This window comes from Apodemus sylvaticus, chromosome 1, assembly GCF_947179515.1.
Source record: "Apodemus sylvaticus chromosome 1, mApoSyl1.1, whole genome shotgun sequence".
Lineage (NCBI taxonomy): Eukaryota > Metazoa > Chordata > Mammalia > Rodentia > Muridae > Apodemus > Apodemus sylvaticus.
This window is the reverse complement of record NC_067472.1, coordinates 171266384-171285159: the sequence shown is the minus strand read 5'-3', so window position 1 is coordinate 171285159 and position 18776 is coordinate 171266384.

The window sequence follows — 18776 nt, the reverse complement described above, 5'->3', positions numbered from 1 at the left end:
TTTTTACTAGCATGAGATTGCTTGTTTCCTGTATTCTCATGAGTATAGTTAATCTCCTTGGTTTGGAGTTTCCTTCTAGTATCTTCTATAGGGCTGGATTAGTGGATAGATATCATTTAAATTTGACTTGATCATGAATATCTTATTTTCTCCATCTATGGTGATTGAGAGTTGTGCCAGATATAGTAGTCTTGGACTGTTATCTGTGTCTCTTAGAGTCTGCAGCACACCTGTCCAGGCCTTTCTGGCTTTTAGATTCTTCATTTAGAAACCAGCTGTAATTTTAATAGATCTACCTTTTTATGTAACTTGGTCTTTTCCCCCTTTTAGCTTTTAATATTCTTTTTTTGATTCTGAATATTTAGTGTTTTGTTATTTGACAAGGAGGTTATCTGCTTTTCTGGTTCAATCTATTTGGTATTCTGTAAGTTTCTTCTGCCTTTATAATCATACCCTTCTTTATGTTAGGAAACTTTTCTTCTATGATTTTATTGAAAATGTTTTCTGTATTTGCCATGCACTAGCAGAGCCTCCAGGTGACAGATATATCCGGCTCCCATCAGCAAGTACTTGTGAGCATGGATAATAGTGTCTGGGTTTTGTAACTGTATATGGGATGGATCCCTAGGTGGGGTAGTCTCTGGATGGTCTTTCCCTCATACTCTGCTCTGTATCTTCTTCTGTGGGTATTTTGTTCCCCCTTCTAAGAAGGACCAGAGTATCCATACATTGTTCTGTGACAAATACAGAGGGGGACACTCTCAGCCAGCCACTGGACTGAGCATAGAGTCCCCAAGGAGGGGACTAGAGAAAGGACCCAAGGAGCTGAAGGGGTTTGCAGCGCCATAGGAGGAACAATGATATGAGCCACCCAGTACCTCCAGACCTCCCAGGGACAAAACTATCGACCAGAGAGTACACATGGTGTTACCCATGGCTTCAGATGCATAGGCAGCAGAGGATGGCCTTGTTGGACATCAAAGGGAGGAGAGGCCCCTGGTCCTGGAAAGGCTCGATGCTGCAGTGTAGGGGAATACCAGGACAGGGAAGGAGGAGAGGGGTGATTAGGGAACAGGGGGAGGAGAGACGATAGCTTATAGGATTTTCGGGGACCCAGGAAAGGGGAAATCATTTGAAAGGTAAATAAAGAATATATATAATAAAAAATAAAACACATATGAAGAGTTTGAGATAGTAATAAAAGAAATAAAATGTTTTCTGGATCTTTGAGCTGTGTTTCTTCTCTATCTTCTATTCCTATTGTCCTTAAGTTTGGTCTTTTCATAGTGTCCCAGTTTTCCTAAACTGATTTGTGTGAGAAATTTTTTAGATTGAACATTTTCTTTAACGTATCCATTTCTTCTTTGGTGTCTTCAGTGCCTGAGAGTCTCTCTTCTATTGCTTGTATTCTGTTGCTGGGGCTTGCCTCTGTAGTTCCTGTGTGCATTCCTGAATTTTTCTTTTCCAGAATGCCCCTAGTTTGTGTTCTCTTTCTTGATTCCATTTCCGTTTTTAGTCCTGAACACTTGTATTTTCATTTCTGCCAAGTATTTGTTTGTTGTTTTTTTTCTTGTCTTTCTTTTTTTAAGATTTATTTATTTATTATGTGTAAGTATACACTGTAACTGTCTTCAGACACTCCGGAAGAGGGAGTCAGATCTCATTACGAATGGTTGTGAGCCACCATGTGGTTGCTGGGATTTGAACTCGGGACCTGCAAGAAGAGCAGTCAGTGCTCTTAACCACTGAGCCATGTCTCCAACCCCTGAGCCATCTCTCCAACCTCTGAGCCATCTCTCCAACCTCTGAGCCATCTCTCCAACCCCTGAGCCATCTCTCCAGCCACTGAGCCATCTCTCCAACCTCTGAGCCATCTCTCCAACCCCTGAGCCATCTCTCCAACCCCTGAGCCATCTCTCCAGCCACTGAGCCATGTCTCCAGCCCTCTTGGCTTTCTTTAAGAAATGTATCCATTTCATCCAATTGTGTTTTCCTGACTTTAAAGCATTTTTCATTTTTTTTCCAATTGTTTGTGTTTTCCTGTATTTCTTTAAAGGATTTACCCATTTCCTCTTTAGGGACCTCTATCGCCTTTTATAGTTGCTTTTAAGGTCTTATTCTTGTGTTGCTACGTTGAAGCATCAAGGTAACAGGAGAGCTGGGCTCTAGTGGAGAATATTGCACTGGATGTTGTTGATTGTGTGCGTATCCGGGCATCAGTGTTTGGGGCGATTGTAGGTCTAGGTGCTGGTCTCTGGGTTTGTCTTTGTTGTGTGGGTGTTTTGTTCCTGGGTTTGTTTCCTCTCTGGATTTTCAGAGTACGATTGCTGTGTGCCTGTTTTACTGACCTGCTCTGTGATATGTCTACAGAGGACGCCTGCTAGTCTTAGAAGCTGGCGTGCCGTAAAGAGTCTGGGAAGGAAGGTCAGGAGTGGGTGGTCTCTGGGACCCATAAGAGGTGTGACCTGGGGGAAGGGAGGCTACAGCTGATCTTCTGTTGCAGAGCTAGGAAGACATCTAAGGGGTTGGGCCTGCTGGGGGAACAGAGAGCAGAGAAGATCTGTGGGCAAGTTACCTGTTGTTCTGGAAGATGTGGCCTCTGGTTGAGCAAAAGGCTTGCTCGTGCAAACCGGGGGTAGGACATGGTCAAGTAGAGGGAGGGCAGCCAGGACGGGATGGTTTGTGGGATTCTCAGGGGGGATAGAGACTGAATTGGCTGTGGCTGGTGTCCTGTTGCAGTGCTAAGGTCAAGCCTGAGGGACTAAGTCTGCTGGGTAAACAGAGAAGCCATGAGTTTCAACTAAAGTCAAGGAAGGACTCATTTCAGGGCTGCTACCTACTAAATGGAAGAATATCAAGATCTTCACTTAGTTGCTTCCAAAATGAGGACACAGGTATTTATTCTAGGGATCTAAAATGCCGTGTCTGGTACAGCTCACTAAGCCCCCAGCAGCTGCCTGGCGGGTGGTGAGTACCCATTAACATCAGAAAGCTGCCAATTTAATTTTTATTTACTTTCAAACAGCCCATTCAGCTATATGTAATAAGCATTAGCATTCTTTTAATTTGCACACAGGTCACTAAAAAGAAGAGCAGGGGCTTACATTCAATTTAGATTCATTCTTAAGGAAATTTTGGACATAATATTTCATGCAGTCCCTCCTGTGGTCAGCATCCGGAAACGATATTTGTTTCCTGTTGCCCAGAGAGCTCAGGGTCAGAGCCAATTTTGATTCTAGTCTATGTTTCTAGACATTTCCCTGTCTATCCACAGGTACACAGTCTAGTTTCTTTAGACATGTTGCTTAAATTAACTGAGCAATCCTCGGCCTAGAAAATTTGCAAACGTGCACCAGGACCTCCTTACACTGAGCACCTCCGTAGCGGTGAGTTTTTGTCACGCTGCTTTGTGCACCTGCCCAGGAGCCATCTTTGGATCCACAAAGTTAGCTTACTTTTAAAGTGCCTTGGCTGCCTCAGAGGCTGGGCACTCCTAAACCCGCCCCTACCATCCCAGGACCAATCAGGGCCACCCACCCGAATTCCCACATGGCTCATTGGCTCTTTCTCCTGCAGCTCTCCTCGTCAATCTTCTACCGAATCCTCTGGATTACACTCTGTTCCTCTTTGCGTCCTAGCCTACACAACTTTAAGTATTCTGCCCTGTGCCCAGCCATTGGCATCTTTATTGATTGATTGATCAAAAACCAGCTGGGGACAAGGGCCTTCAGCATTTGGACACACAGATTCCCTATTGAATCAAATCATTAGAACCAACCCCCAACACCTCACCCTTTCTGTCCACATTAAAAAATTAAAACCTCTTCTCTCAGATTAAATTGAGTACAACCACATAAATTGAGTACAACCACAACAGTTTATGTGAATCATAGAGTGTGATTATCTTAGTTAGGGATTTACTGCTGTGAACAGGTGACCAAGGCAAGTCATATACAGGACAAATTTTAATTGGGGCTGGCTTACAGGTTCAGAGGTTCAGTCCGTTATCATCAAGGCAGGAGCATGGCAGTATCTACGCAGGCATGGCACTGGAGGAGCTGACAGTTCCACCTTGTGTTCCAGAGGTAGCTAGGGGAAGATTCACTCACTTCCAAACAGCTAGGATTAGGGTATTAAAGCCCACACCCACAATGACACACCTACTCCAACAAGGCCACGCCTCCTAATAGTGACACTCCCTGGCCCAAGCATATACAAACCAACATAATGATATACAATTAACGTTGAGCCCAGGCTGGAGAGATGGCTCAGTGGTTAAGAGCACTGACCGCTCTTCCAGAGCTCCTGAGTTCAAATCCCAGCAACCACATGATGGCTCACAACCATCTGTAATGAGATCTGATGCCCTCTTCTGGTATGTTTGAAGACAGCTACAGTGTACTTATATATAATAAATAAATAAATCTTAAAAGAAAAGATTTAGCCAGGCAGTGGTGGCCTGCCAGGTCTACACAGAGAAACCCTGTCTCGAAAAACCAAAAAATAAATAAATAAATAAATAAATAAATAAATAAATAAATAAATAATAAAAAATAAATAAATAATAATAATAAATTAAAAATAAGTAAATATTACCTGAATAAATAGGAAACATAAAAACTTGGGCTTCCAAAACTTAAACAAATTGTAGAAACAGGGGACTACCTGAACAGTTCCCTAATTTCTTTTCACTTCTTTCTTTTTTTCTTTTTTTCTTTTTTGATTTGGTTTTATCGAGACAGGGTTTCTCTGTGTAGCCCTGGCTGTCTTGGAGCTCACTCTGTAAACCAGGCTGGCCTTGAACTCAGAAATCCACCTGCCTCTGCCTCCCAGAGTGCTTAGATTACAGGTGTGTGCCACCACCGCCCGGCCCCTAATTTCTTAGAATGTTGGAGCATCTGCCTTCAGCATTTTGGCCCAGAGTCATCTGGCAGACCCAGGAATAAAGTAGAACTATGAAAGACTAGCTAACTCTGCCTTGTCAAAGCTATCAATCCACTATTCCGAATAGTATGCCCTTTTCCAGGAAAGTACTTTTATCTGAACATGAAATAGGCAATTTCTGCCCCATGGCTATCTTGTCAAGATGATCAACCTCACCTGGAGGTGAAGATGCTCAAGTCTTCTCTGAAGGAGAATGGGGAAGCTGTCAGGTGCAGACATGTCTCATTGCTAAATGATCCTTAATAATGAAATAACATTAAATGGCACATTCTGTAGATTTCTGATGTTTTAGAAGACTACCTGTCAATGTAAAGTATATTTGAACTGTTAAACCTTAGCTATTCTTAGCCATTTTATTTATTTATTTATTTATTTATTTATTTATTTATTTTGGGGTTTTTTTCTTTTTTCTTTTTTCTTTTTTCTTTTTTCTTTTCTTTTCTTTTTTTTTTTTTTTTTTTTTTTGTATTTTTGTTTTTTTTTTTTGAGACAGGGTTTCTCTGTGTAGCCCTGGCTGTCCTGGAACTCACTCTGTAGACCAGACTGGCCTTGAACTCAGAAATCTGCCTGCCTCTGCCTCCCAAGTGCTGGGATTAAAGATGTGCGCCACCACTGCCAGGCCTCACTCTTCTATTCTTAAAATAATTAAATAAATTTTCTTTTTTCTATCTTTATCCTTTGATTATTTGCTTGTAGGAAGCAGGCTGTGTCTGCCATCTGCCTCTCATTGTCTTTCTCCTAGCAGCTAGCCTGTCTCTTTGCACACCAGGGACTCCCACATTCTCAGCTTATATTCCCTTCTATCCTTAAAAACATTAAATCAGATCTATAAATCTCTGTTCTTTATTTATCTGGTGGTTGGAGGCAGGCTGCTGTTACTTTCTGCCTTTCTCCTAGCAGGCAGCCCTTGGTTAAATCCCTGCCGCTGGTGGCTGTGTTCCTTTGTTCTAGTTTTGAGGCTCTGCGTGTCTTGGCTGAGAAACCAAATCTCCCCTCCTCCCAAGCTTATCTCGCAGTGCGCGTGTATTGTCTCTTTCATTCGGAATCTCTAAATTATTTTAGTCGTGAGTTCTCACTCGCTGCATTGCACGCCTTCTGCAGCGGTGAGTTTTTGCTAAGGCACTTTGCGTTCCCTGCAGATCACACCTGCGCACTCGCCCAGGAGCTATCTTTGGATCCACAAATAAAAGGCATGCACACATTAGCTTATTTTTAAAATGCCTTGGCTACCACGAAGGCTGGGCACTCCTAACCCTTCCCCTGCTACCCCAGGCCCAAACAGGGAAGTGGCCGGGGACCACCCACCAGAATTCTCGCCTAGCTCATTGGCTCTCGCTCTCCTGCAGCTCTCTCTCCTCTTCCGTCTCCCACAGCATCCTTGAGATTGTGCTGTTCCACTCTGCACCCTAGCCTGCACAACTCTAAGTCCCCTGCCCATGCCCGGCCATTGGCTGTTGGCATCATTACTGATCGATCAAAAACTAGCTGGGAGGGGAGGGGTGCTGGAGAAATGTCTTAGTGGTTAAGACCTCTTCCAGAGGTCCTGAGTTCAATTCCCAGCAACCACATGGCGGCTCACAACCATCTGTAATGAGATCTGATGCCCTCTCCTGATGTGTCTCAAGACAGCAACAGTGCACTCAGACATAATAAAGAAATAAATCTTAAAAAAAACAAAACAAAAAAACAATTGAGGACAAGGACCTTCAGCATTTGGACATGCAGATTCCTGATTGATTAGAACCAATCCCCAATACACTTCCACCCTGTCCATCATCATGTGATGTCCCCTGTGCATCATAATGGAAGTATTAACACCAATAACTTAAGTAACCTCTAACCAGTGGAGCTGTTAGGTTTACAAAGTGCCTCCTACCCAGTAACCTGCTCCAGGCTTCTGAAATCTTTGCCACCTTGACAACCAACAAGTGCTTCACAAAAAATATCACTTACCCCAAATCACCCCCAGCAGAAAGGATTAAAGCAACATGCCCCAATATGGAAATAGTCTTATTCTAGCCAACTGTCAATCAATGGTCTTGCTCTTGTAATATATCGTATATAATTCAAACAACTATAACATTCATGTGAGGCAGACTAAAGAACTTTTGTTATTTATTTATTTGTTTGTTTGTTTATTTATTTATTTATTCATTTTTTCGAGACAGGGTTTCTCTGTGTAGCCCTGGCTGTCCTGGAACTCACTCTGTAGACCAGGCTGGCCTCGAACTCAGAAATCTGCCTGCCTCTGCCTCCCAAGTGCTGGGACTAAAGCGTGCGCCACCACTGCAGCTTTTGTTATTTATTTTATCTTTTTTATTTTCTGGTCTGGGGGTGTCAACACTCACCTATAATTATAGTACTTAGAGTCAGAAGTAAGTAGATTACCACAAATCCAAGGCCAGTTTGTTCAGAGTGACCATATCTAAAGAAAACAATAAAAAGTATCTTGAGGCTGAAGAGATGGCTCAGTAGTTAAGAGCACACTGTCTGATCTTGCCGAAGACCCAAGTTCAGCTCCCAGCACCCACACACTGGAGAAGCCAACTCTTCTGGCCTCTGAGGGTATATATGCATGCTGTCAACCAGCCACTCCTACACACAAAATGCATAATGCACTTGGGAGGCAGAGGCAGACAGATCTCTGTGAATTTGAGGTCAGCCTGGTTTACATAATATATTTCGGGATATCCAGGGCTACATAACAGAGAGACCCTATTTCTAAAAATAAAATAAATTCTTGCAAAACAAACAAACTCCAAATCAGAATATTAAGCCTTAAGCCAGGCGGTGGTGGCGCACGCCTGTAATCCCAGCACTCTGGGAGGCAGAAGCAGGCAGATTTCTGAGTTTGAGGCCAGCCTGGTCTACAGAGTGAGTTCCAGGACAGCCAGGGCTATACGGAGAAAGCCTTTATCAAGAAGACGCTCCCAGAGCTGCACGCAGGAGGGAGGCTTGCTTTCAGTTGATGTTCCCCTTCCTAGAGGACCCTGGCTGTGCCAAGTGACAGAAAACTAACCAGCGCACAGAGACTGCAATGTACAGGTTTCCAAAGAGCCCTAAGTAACTCCCAATTTGGAGGTTCAAATAACTTGCTCCAATATGCATGAGGTACTGACACAATAGCCTGTGATGTTTGGAAGTTTCTTAGACAACCCTAACCACAGCTCAAAAGAGGGCCTACCGTGTCTAGTTAGGGTTTGCTGGGCAGTCTCTTGCTCTTGGAGGTAGTATTGTCAGCCTAGATGAAAATATTTCATTTACACCCCCCCCCACACACACACACATACACACACACTCGAGACAGGGTTTCTCTGTGTAGCCCTGGCTGTCCTGGAACTCACTTTGTAGATCAGGCTGACTTTGAACTCAGAAATGCGCCTGCCTCTGCCTGTCAAGTGCTGGGATTATAGGCGCGCGCCACCACTGCCTGGCTCACACACACACACACACACACACACACCCCTATACAAAGACATGCATCATAGAGTTTTTAGGTAGATAGTTTATAGTATGACTCCTTATGACTTTTCCACACACCCTGACCGTTTTTATGCCCCTTCAGTATTCACCTCCCTCCCTGTCCCTAACTGGAGGCCCCCCCTTTCCCATTTCCCTGGGCAGATAATTTGCACCCCACTATTTTCTCTATGAAGTGTGGAGGACTGGCTGGCTTTGAGTCACATTTGCACATTGGCTGAAGAGCTCAAGACAGAGAAGCAACACAAGAGAAATAGGTTTTACACAAAAATGAGTTTCAGCTGTTTTCCTTTTTTGTTTTGAAAGTGTATATAGTATCTGTTGTGATTATAAAAAGATAAAAAGCTATTAAGATATGTTCTATGGGGGTGTGATGAGGTGTGGGGGAAGGGGGTACCTCAGCGGGCCCATGCCGAGACATTCCTCCGCCCCCACCCCGGAACAGCCACACAATGCTATAGCATAGAATAGAGTTTATTCAGGGTATAGGGAGGGCTATTAAGAGAGTAGTAAAGGCAGAAAAAAGGCAGAGAGAAGGAGATTGTAGAGAAGTAGAGGCCGGCCATGATCTCGTGGAGAGAGGGGGGACGGAAGGGGGAGAGAGAAGAGCCCAAGAGGGCAAGAGGGAAAAGAGAGAGGCAAAAGTAAAAGAGTTAGAGAGAGAGGAGGGGGCAAGCAACTCCTCTTGTAGTGAGCCAGGCATACCTGGCTTTTGCCAGGTAACTGTGGGGTGGAGCTTAGACAGAATCCTAACAATATCCATTCTGAAAATTACTCTTTTAAAATCTCCCAAGGCTCCGTGAATCAAAAGCACTACGACAGGGGCTGGTGAGGTTGTTCAGCGGGTAAAGGCGCTTGGCACCAATCCTGATGCCCTAAGTTTGTCCTGAGACCCACATGGCAAAAGAAGAAAGCTGACCTCCACATGCAAGCAGCATTATGTGTGTGCAGAGGATACTTGTGTGTAGAAGAGGACGAAGCTAAACAAAAGAAACCAAGAAGCAGAACGTGTCACTTATAAATTACAGGGTTGGTGTCATGACCCCGCCTGCAATGTCTGCAGGCATATTCCAGGTGCTGAGGCAGGAGGATTGAGAATTGGAAAAAAAAGGAGGGGATCCTTAGCTACATTTCACCAATTTGAAAGAAAAGGGGATTATGGGATACAGCAGTTAAAAACACTTGGTACTCTTCACAGGACCTGTGTTTAATTCCAAGAACCACACCAGGTCCCTCACAATTGCCTGTAACTCCAGTTCAGGGGTAAAGGGATCTAATGCCTTCTGGCCTCCAAAGGTACTGTATATATGATATATATAAACTCATTCAGGGGTGTGCAGGCACGCGCGCATGCGCGCGCGCGCACACACACACACATACACACACACACATTTTTAAAAAAGTCTTTAATAAGAGAGTTGTGGCTTTCAATTATAGTTCACCAAATTTTAAGAGATGTTTTTATTATTTTTATTTTACTGCAGTTACGCCTGTGGATCACGTGTGTGCCTAGTACTCTCAGAGGCAAGAGGACATCAGAGTCCTTGGAACCTTGACACTAGAGATCCCCTCAGGCCCACTATCTCACCAATATTAAACAAAACTATAATGATGCCACACCTAGGCCTTCCTCACTTATATAGATCGTTGTTGCTGTTGAACACAAAATAAAAAAGCACAGAAGGGGCTAGACAGATGGTCCAAAACACTTGCCCTAAGATCATGAGGCCCTCAGTTTGAATCTCCAGAGCGCAAATAAAAAGCCAAGTACAAAAGAGCGCTCCTATAAATCTCAGTGGTGGGGAGACAGACAGGGAAGCTCCAAGGTCGATTGGCCAGCAGGACTATATAGATGGATCAGAGAGCTCTAGGTTCAGTGGCAGGCCCATCTAATAGATCAATAGATCAATCAATAGATAGATAGATAGATAGATAGATAGATACCTAGATCTATGTCTATACACACACACACACAAATACATAGATAAATAGATCAATATATATATTGTAGATAGATGGTAGAGAGATACATACATATATATATAGATAGAGAGATACATACATATATATAGAGATAGATACATAGATCAATATATATAGATAGATTACAGATAGATAGATGATAGATAGATAATAGATAGATGATAGATAGATAGATACATAGATAGATATACATAGATACATAGATCAATATATAGATAGATTATAGATAGATGATAGATAGATAGATAGATAGATACATAGATAGATAGATAGACAGACAGACAGACAGACAGACAGACAGACAGACAAATAAAATAAGGTAGAAAATGACTGAGGAAGACCCCCAACAGCCACTTCTGGTCTCCACATGCGTCTGCACATACATTCATGCATGCACACACCCAAATAGATAAATAGTAAGTAAGTAAGGAGGTTAACATGCAGAGGCACTTGTATTCCTTCCACTCTTCACTCCTGGACACATACACGAGACCATCTCGGCAGCAAGAGAGTGGGAATCTTTCCTCCTTTGTCTTCCTCAGAGATCCACAGAACCAAACCTCAGGAAGCTCCGAGTTACCAGAGAAGAAGCATCTTGCTGCTCGGATCGAGCGTTCGGTGTCTCTGGGATGGATTCACATCAGCAGGCGTGCTACCTCTGGACTTTACGCTCAGTGTTTCTCTTGCTGACTGTGTTTCCTCAGGCACTGGAACCTAAGTGGGCATCTGGAGGCCCCAGACAGAGGTGCTTGGCCTGAAAGAGGTGGCTGGACCCAAAGGTTTGCAGAGACACCAGAGAGCCCTGGAGAGACAATGGCCACATAGCCGTTCTTCCCACTTGTGACAGTGATCTCCATGGCCTGAGGTAAAGGGCATATTTAAATATTGCAGAAGTTTGGGGAAGCTCAGTGGGGAAGTTGGGAAGGCTTTAAGTTGTTTTAACTAAAGATAAAGAACGATCCAAACTGCTCTCTCAGACTTTAAATGTGAGAACAGGCTGCTGGTAACTTAGTTGTAGTTTTCTTTCTTTCTTTCTTTCTTTCTTTCTTTCTTTCTTTCTTTCTTTCTTTCTTTCTTTCTTTCTTTCTTTCTTTCTTTCTTTCTTTCTTGTTTTTTTGGATTTGGTTTTTTCGTGACAGGGTTTCTCTGTATAGCCCTGACTGTCCTGGAACTCACTCTGTAGACCAGGCTGGCCTTGAACTCAGAAATCCAGCTGCCTCTGCCTCCTAGAGTGCTGGGATTAAAGGCGTGTGCCACCACCACCCAGCTAAAATATATTTTTACTTTTTTAAAAAAGATTTATTTATTTATTATATGTATACACTGTAGCTGTCTTCAGACACTACAGAAGAGGGAGTCAGATCTCATTACAGATGGTTGTGAGCTACCATGTGGTTGCTGGGATTTGAACTCAGGACCTTTGGAAGAGCAGTCATTGCTCTTAACCACTGAGCCATCTCTCCAGCCCCTAGTTGTAGTTTTCAACGTGGTAATATAATGTCTTCAGGCATGGGAGGCTGAACGCAAAATGAGGTCCGTTGAGCCTTCAGCACCTGTCTGGTGCCTGGAAACTAAGACTAAAACTTGACCTGGGATCAACTATTTTATGTAAGTTTCACGGCTTTTGTCCACATGTCATTAAGCATCAAAATACCTGTTTGTGGGCTGGAGAGAAAGCCCAGTGGTTAAGAGTACTTGCAGCTCCTGCCGAGGACCTGGGTTTGGTTCCCACTGAGCCCGAGAGAGCAGGGGCTAAAGTTTCATGCAATCGCCAACATATTCAGAGCAAGATGCTCTCTTCAAGTTCATTGTGGCAAGGACGAGCCACACGTGGTTCTCATGGAGGCGCATGTATACCGAAAACAATAGCGATGTATACCGATAACAATAGCGATGTATACCGATAACAATAGCGATGTATACCGATAACAATGAATAATCCGAAGTAAGCCCACTCCTACTTATCTGCCTCCTCTGGGAGGAGCACGAAAACTGTTCCACGAACAATTCTGTCGTTTTGAAGAAACTGAGTTCACAAGACTCTTGTCTTGTCCTCTTAGAGCTTTCTCGGAAGCACTCAGAATTCCGCTCACACGATTCCGTCCTTGAACTGTGTTCTGACACCTAGCATCCACTCGGTGCCTCACTAGTCCATGACCCAGTTCCAGTGGATCTGTTGCCTTGTTTTGACCTCTACAGGGAGCAGGCAAACAAGTGGTGCATATATGTACGAGCATACAGTTAGGCACTTGTATATAAAATGAACACATTTCTTTAAAAGAATACCTGGGATTTTGCTGTTTTGGTTTGGGTTTTGTTTGTTTGTTTGGTTTGGTTGGTTTTTTGACATGAGACAAATGCGCTGAGTGAGTTCCACAGTTTGCCCTTAAGGTCAAGAAAGGGAAGAGGAGAGGATCAGCCTGAAGGAAACATCTCTCACGTGGCCCTTCGAGTTAACAGTGCAGAAACAAGCAGGAAGATGGAGGCGGAAAGATCAGTTCAGACTCAGACTCAACCAAACAAAGAGAGCAGCAGCCCCAGCTGCATAACCACCACGCTTGTAGTGGAGTCATAGCAGAATCATTGTGTCTAGGGTAACAGTAAGAATGAAATAGTTGTTTCCATTGTACCTAGGGTAGCCATTGTTGTTTTCTGTTCTCTAGAGAGTCGTTTTGCTGAAGGGGTTTTCCAGCCTTTGCTTGAGTTTGGTCAAAAGACAGTCCTGGCACAGCTGGAATGTCTTACATTATTGGGTATGGCAAACAGTGCACACTAATGTGATATTCTCCTTCATGAAACATAGAGAGCCGGGTGGTGGTGGCGCACGCCTGTAATCCCAGCACTTGGGAGGCCAAGGCAGGTGGATTTCTGAGTTCAAGGCCAGCCTGGTCTACAGAGTGAGTTTCAGGACAGCCAGGGCTACACAGAGAAACCCTGCCTCGAGAAAACCAAAAAACCAAACCCCCCCCCCCAAAAAAAAAGAAAGAAAGAAAGAAAATAAAATAAATAAATAAATAAATAAAGAATGAATGAATGAAAGAAAGAAAAAGAAAGAGAAACATATAGAGCACATTAGGGGCTTTGGTATAGGAAACTTGCTTTACCCAAAAACCAACTTTCCTGTAACCCTCAGTAACTATTCTCCTGCATGGCTGTTGGGGTCAGTTCATTGAGGCCGGGCCCCCTGCTGCCTGGGAACCTGATTGCCCTCTAGAGTGAGCCTCTTTCTTTGGCTGAACACTCAGGGCAGCTGCTCACCAGCTACTAAGGAGTTTCCATCAGCTTAAATCTATGTCAAAGCAATCTTCTCTGGTGGTACCCCAAACAAACAGAGCCACTAGGAGAGGAAAATGCAAATGATCTCTAGGCGCTGGTGTTGTTTTGGTCCCTTATGAGGTGTGCCTTTTTGGAGAAAGTATGTCCACAAGGGTGGGCTTTGAGACTTTAAGAATTTGTGCCATTTCTGGTCCACACTCTCTGCTTTGTGCTTGTGGTTCTAGATGTGAGCACCCAGCCCTACCCCCCACCCCACCCCCGCCACCGTGCTTTCACAGACTGTACCCCACTGGAACCGCAAGCCAAGATAAACCCTTCCCTTTATAAGCTGCCTCGGTAATGATGTTTTATCATACCCACAGTAAAGTAATTAATGGAGGGGGACATTCTTCATAATCAGACTCCTATTTGCTGTTTCAGCTGTACACCCACCCCAAGAACGGCCCTCAGCCCCTCCTGGTGAATCCAGCTCTCTCACTTCCACAGATTTGCCCCACCCACACTTTCTGACCCATTACTCACTGCCTAAAGCCTTTGACATCTTCGACTGGGTATTTTTTTGGCTTTGCTCCTCTTCTAATATCTTATTTTCGGAACTGGTGTGGACTTTATTTTACAAGACGATTTCCTCTGTGGTCTCTGGCTCAGAACCTGCTCTCTGACCAGGGATGGCCTTAAGTCTCACTCAGCTGTCTCACTCTCTGGTCAGAAGCACATTTCATCACGAGCTCCCACAGGCATGGCTTTCTTTTGGTCCAGCCTACATCATACCAAGCTGTGATCTTGTCTCCTTGTACCCTGTAAAAAAATTATTATTATTATTATTATATGCATATTAACTGATACTGGAAATTAATATGGTGGTAGTTATTCCTTAACCAGCTAGTTCTCCAAATAATCACACCGAGACCTTTTAATATTTCAAAGCTTAGGCCTTCGCTGGGCAGATTCTCAGCTGGGTATTCTAAGCTGACCCTAGCCCCTAGACCACATGGCTAGCTATATCTTCCAGGTCCACAGTTACGTCGTCTCCTCGGATGTCTCTTGGTGACTGTACCTTTCCTTTCTCCTTCCCAGAGTTCCTTTCTCCCTCCCAGGAAGTCCAACCTTCTGCTTCTTGCACAGCTAATTGGCCATCAGATTTATTATAGACAGGTGGCACATTTACATAGACACAATCTATTCTCTCTACAGCACACCATGCCCGGTGTGTTCCTGCAGAGCATGTCCTTAGCACCTTAGCACAACCCCTAAGGAAATCAGGTCCGGGGACAAGAACTGTCCTGTCATGGGAGGAGGAGATAAAAAGCGGCAAGGTGGTAGGACCGTCCTGCACACTTAGGCCTGGTGCACAGGGTGACACAGGCTTCTTCTGGTGACCCGTTCCCTCTGCAGCCCCATCTCACAGTCTCACCACTCACACTGTGGACTTTACATTTACAACCAGTCCCCCATGGTCAGAGCAGGCTCTGGGAATGGCTTCCTTATGGGACGCCATGCCTGTAAGGCATATGATTCCTCCCAGGGTCAGCACTCAGACTGAGGCGACACGGGCGTAGACTTTTTCAGGGTAGCTGGACATTATTCTGTGAGGTATAATTACAGAGAAATCCAGCTCTCAGTGAGTGTGACCGGTAAGCAGTGAGGTCACCTTTAAAATCTTGAGAGTCCTCCAGGAATGGCTGGATGGCCTTCTATGATCCTCTTTTAGAGGGGATCCTATGAAACTGACGCTGGGGCTGCTTGGGGGAGCACTGCCATCTTGCTGGCAGAGTCTCCTCTGTTGGAATAACCTTTTTTACTTTGTTTGAGGGCGTGGCTCTGCATTTTCACTAGTTAGTTCTGTACTGGCAGACAGGTTAGTGCTGGTGGGATTTGGTCCTGTCCTTCCTTGGCTCTTCACCGTGTTTTGTTTTGTTTTGTTTTTGTAAATATTCATCCTTCCTCACCTGCCTAAAGGACGTCTAGAGAGTTACCAGAGGTTGTTTTGATGCTAATTGGTTGTAAATAGTCAGGAAGAAGGGGGCGGAACTTTCAGAGACTGACACAGGAGAAGAAAGTCCGGTTAATTTAGATGAGCTAGCTAGGAGACTGCCCAAGCGAAAGGCCTAAGCTTTAAACTGTATTAAAAGTCTCTGTGTTGTTATGTGTACCACTGGTGGGCCTGAGAAAATCCCTTTGTATTCTTCTCTGTGGTATATTTGGGGGTCGCCACTATAGCTTATGCCCCTGTCTCTCCTCTACAGTTTCTTTCACACGCCCCTGACACTCACACCCCAGGGGTCCTCAAGACTGTCTGTCCTAGCAACTTTACCTATTCCATGTCCTGGGCCTGTGAGAGGGGGCACCCCTCCCCCACCTTCTCCGAGATGTCAGATGCCCCTCCCCCACCTTCTCCGAGATGTCAGATGTCCCTACTCACCTAGGGCCTAAGACCATTCTGTTCTCAGTGCTGATCCTCCTGCCCAGGCCCCAGCACCATATCACCAACGTCACCCGCCTGGTGACCTTTCCTGTAGTTGGTGACTGTGGAGAGGACCATCTAACTCAATGTTACCTGTGAGTGAATCTAGAACATCTAGTTCTTCACAGTATGAGAGAACTAGAAGGTGGGATGGGAGAACCATGGGGACTGACTGGGTCCTAGAATACTGGCTGAGTAGGAGCCCAGTAAGAACACAGGACCCGTGCCTCTGTGAGTGTGATTTCTCGGAGATGGTGTCAGAGTGTTGGCTTACCTCACCTTTACTCCAAGTGAAGAGAGAACTCCCTTTGCTGACACCATGATATGCAGAACCCCAATACGTCTCTCTCAGAAACTGACCCAGCAAGACCATCTCCCTCATGAAGCTGTTGATGGTGTCACAGCCCTGCTTGTAGTCTGCGTCTACCTCACCTTGTTCATGTGAGCCTCAGCTCTGGGTCTCCATGCGGAACTGGAGGGATCATCAGAAGCTATAGTCAGGGTATGTGGGAATCCAGGCAGTCACCGTTTAACTGGTATGGGCATATCCTGGGTATCCAGAAGAGGCCCTTGGTATAGCTGCATCATCAGGGCCACTGGCTGACCATTCAGGGTCACATGTGCAAGACCACACAATGATCCTTAGCGTGAACAAAGCAGGCTAAAAGAGTGAAGGCTCTTGGGAAGGAAGAAGTCAAGACAGTAACGGTAATGAGCTGCATTGGCCCTGCTTCCAGGCCAGTATCTTGGGTGAATGATGAGGATGTCCCAAGACCCCATCATCCCTCAGGAAATGGCCTGCACTGGTCTATGCTGGTGTCCCACTCAGCAGGCCAGATCTACGTGTGTCATCTGCTTCCTTGACTCTCATCAGGCACAGCAAAGTTTTCCAATCACAAAACAGTGACCAGGTTCCCAGGAGAAATGTGCGTGCTAGGTTACACGAAGCCACATAGGTTGAGACCCTGGCTTATCATCCGTCTGCATTTATGTGGAGACGGAGTGGACTAGACACTTGGGTGTGGAGTTTATGCGGAGGAACTGGAGGAGACAAAGCTGGCAGTCTCTGCTGATTGGGACAGCTCCTGACTGGTTCAAGCTGGCTCCGGGGCTCAGGTTGTGTCATGACAGCCCCTGACTGGTTCAAGCTGGCTCTGGGGTTCAGGTTGTGTCTTCTCACCTGTGACCTGGGACTGTGAGGAAGATGGCCTAGAGTGGCAGAGCTCCCTGAAGGACGTGTCTGTGTTAGACAGTGGATGTTTGCCTTGGAAAGGTAGATGCATAGGTGGATCCTTCGCTGTCCAGAGGTCAGTGTTCTGTCTCCCTCTGTCTCTGTCTCTCTCTGTCTGTCTCTGTCTCCATCTGTCTCTGTCTCTCTCTGTCTCTTTCTGTCTGTCTCTGTCTCTCTCTGTCTCTGTCTCTCTCTGTCTCTGTCTCTCTCTGTCTCTCTCCCTCCCCCTCCCTATTTCCCCTCCCTTCTCCCTTCTCCCCCTTCTCAGAGAAGCACCATTTCTACGATCTTCAGGAGGCTGGATCAGAGCATCACAGACAGGGTCAGCACACCCCTGAGCATGCCTCTCTTGGTACATTACTTTTTCTGCAGCTGTGCTTAAACACTGCCCAAAAAGCAACCTGAGAAAGTTTATTTTGGCTTCTACTTCCCAAGTCACTGACCTTCCCTGAAGGAAGTCGAGGCAGGAGCTTTCTTCCTCTGGCTTGCTCAGCTTTCTTCTGTATACATCCTAGATCCACCTGGGAAACAGAAGGGTGGGGCGGGGGACACAGAGTCTGTCCAGCGTCAGGTCCTCAGCACCAAGGAGATTTAGTATCCTGGAGGGAAAGGCGGGTGGGGCGGGGAGGCTGCCTCTGGATTACACAACAGCAATCAGCAAAAATTGGGCTTTGTTTTTGTTGTTGTCTATTTTTGTTTGTATTTTTGTATTGGTAAGCGTGGGATTTTTTTTTAAGGAGAGAGGGGCAGGGGAGTCTGGGCTAGGCTAAGTTGGTAAGTCCTGATTGGGCAGGTTATTTAGCCAATGTAGCCAAACAATGAATTTTGGTTGCTGGATCTTTGTATCTAATCTCAGGAATGAGTCGGTGGGTGGTCAAATAAGGGACTGAACCTTGGGATCCAGCTTTAGAAATGGTATCTAATGGCGCTTGCAAGGGAGAGGGAAGGCAAAGGGCAAACACCTGTCAGCGCCATGCTTGCAAAGCTGGAGCCTGTTTCAGAGCCCTTCAGCCTGCCCAAGGATGGCACTGCCCACAATGAGGCAGACCCTCCTCCATTAATTAGCAATCAGAAATGACACCTTCCCCCAATACGATACCCCCTTCCAATCTGATGGAAGCAATTTTCAAGTGAGGGTCTCTCTCTGTCTCTCTGTCTCTCTCCCCCTCCTCCTTTCAGAGAAGCACCATTTCTACAGGTGTATCAGGATGGCACTCAAGATTAACCATCCCTTTGGGATCCAGCCCCCTGCAGCCTTGTCCTCTACCTCTTCTTCCTCTGTAAGGTGCTCCAGAGCACGTCTGTACCAGTTCTGAATACACTTTGCAGTTAATACTCAGGAAGTCAGGCAAGAGACTTATTGCTTCTAGGCCAGCTAGGACTACACAGTGAGGTCTT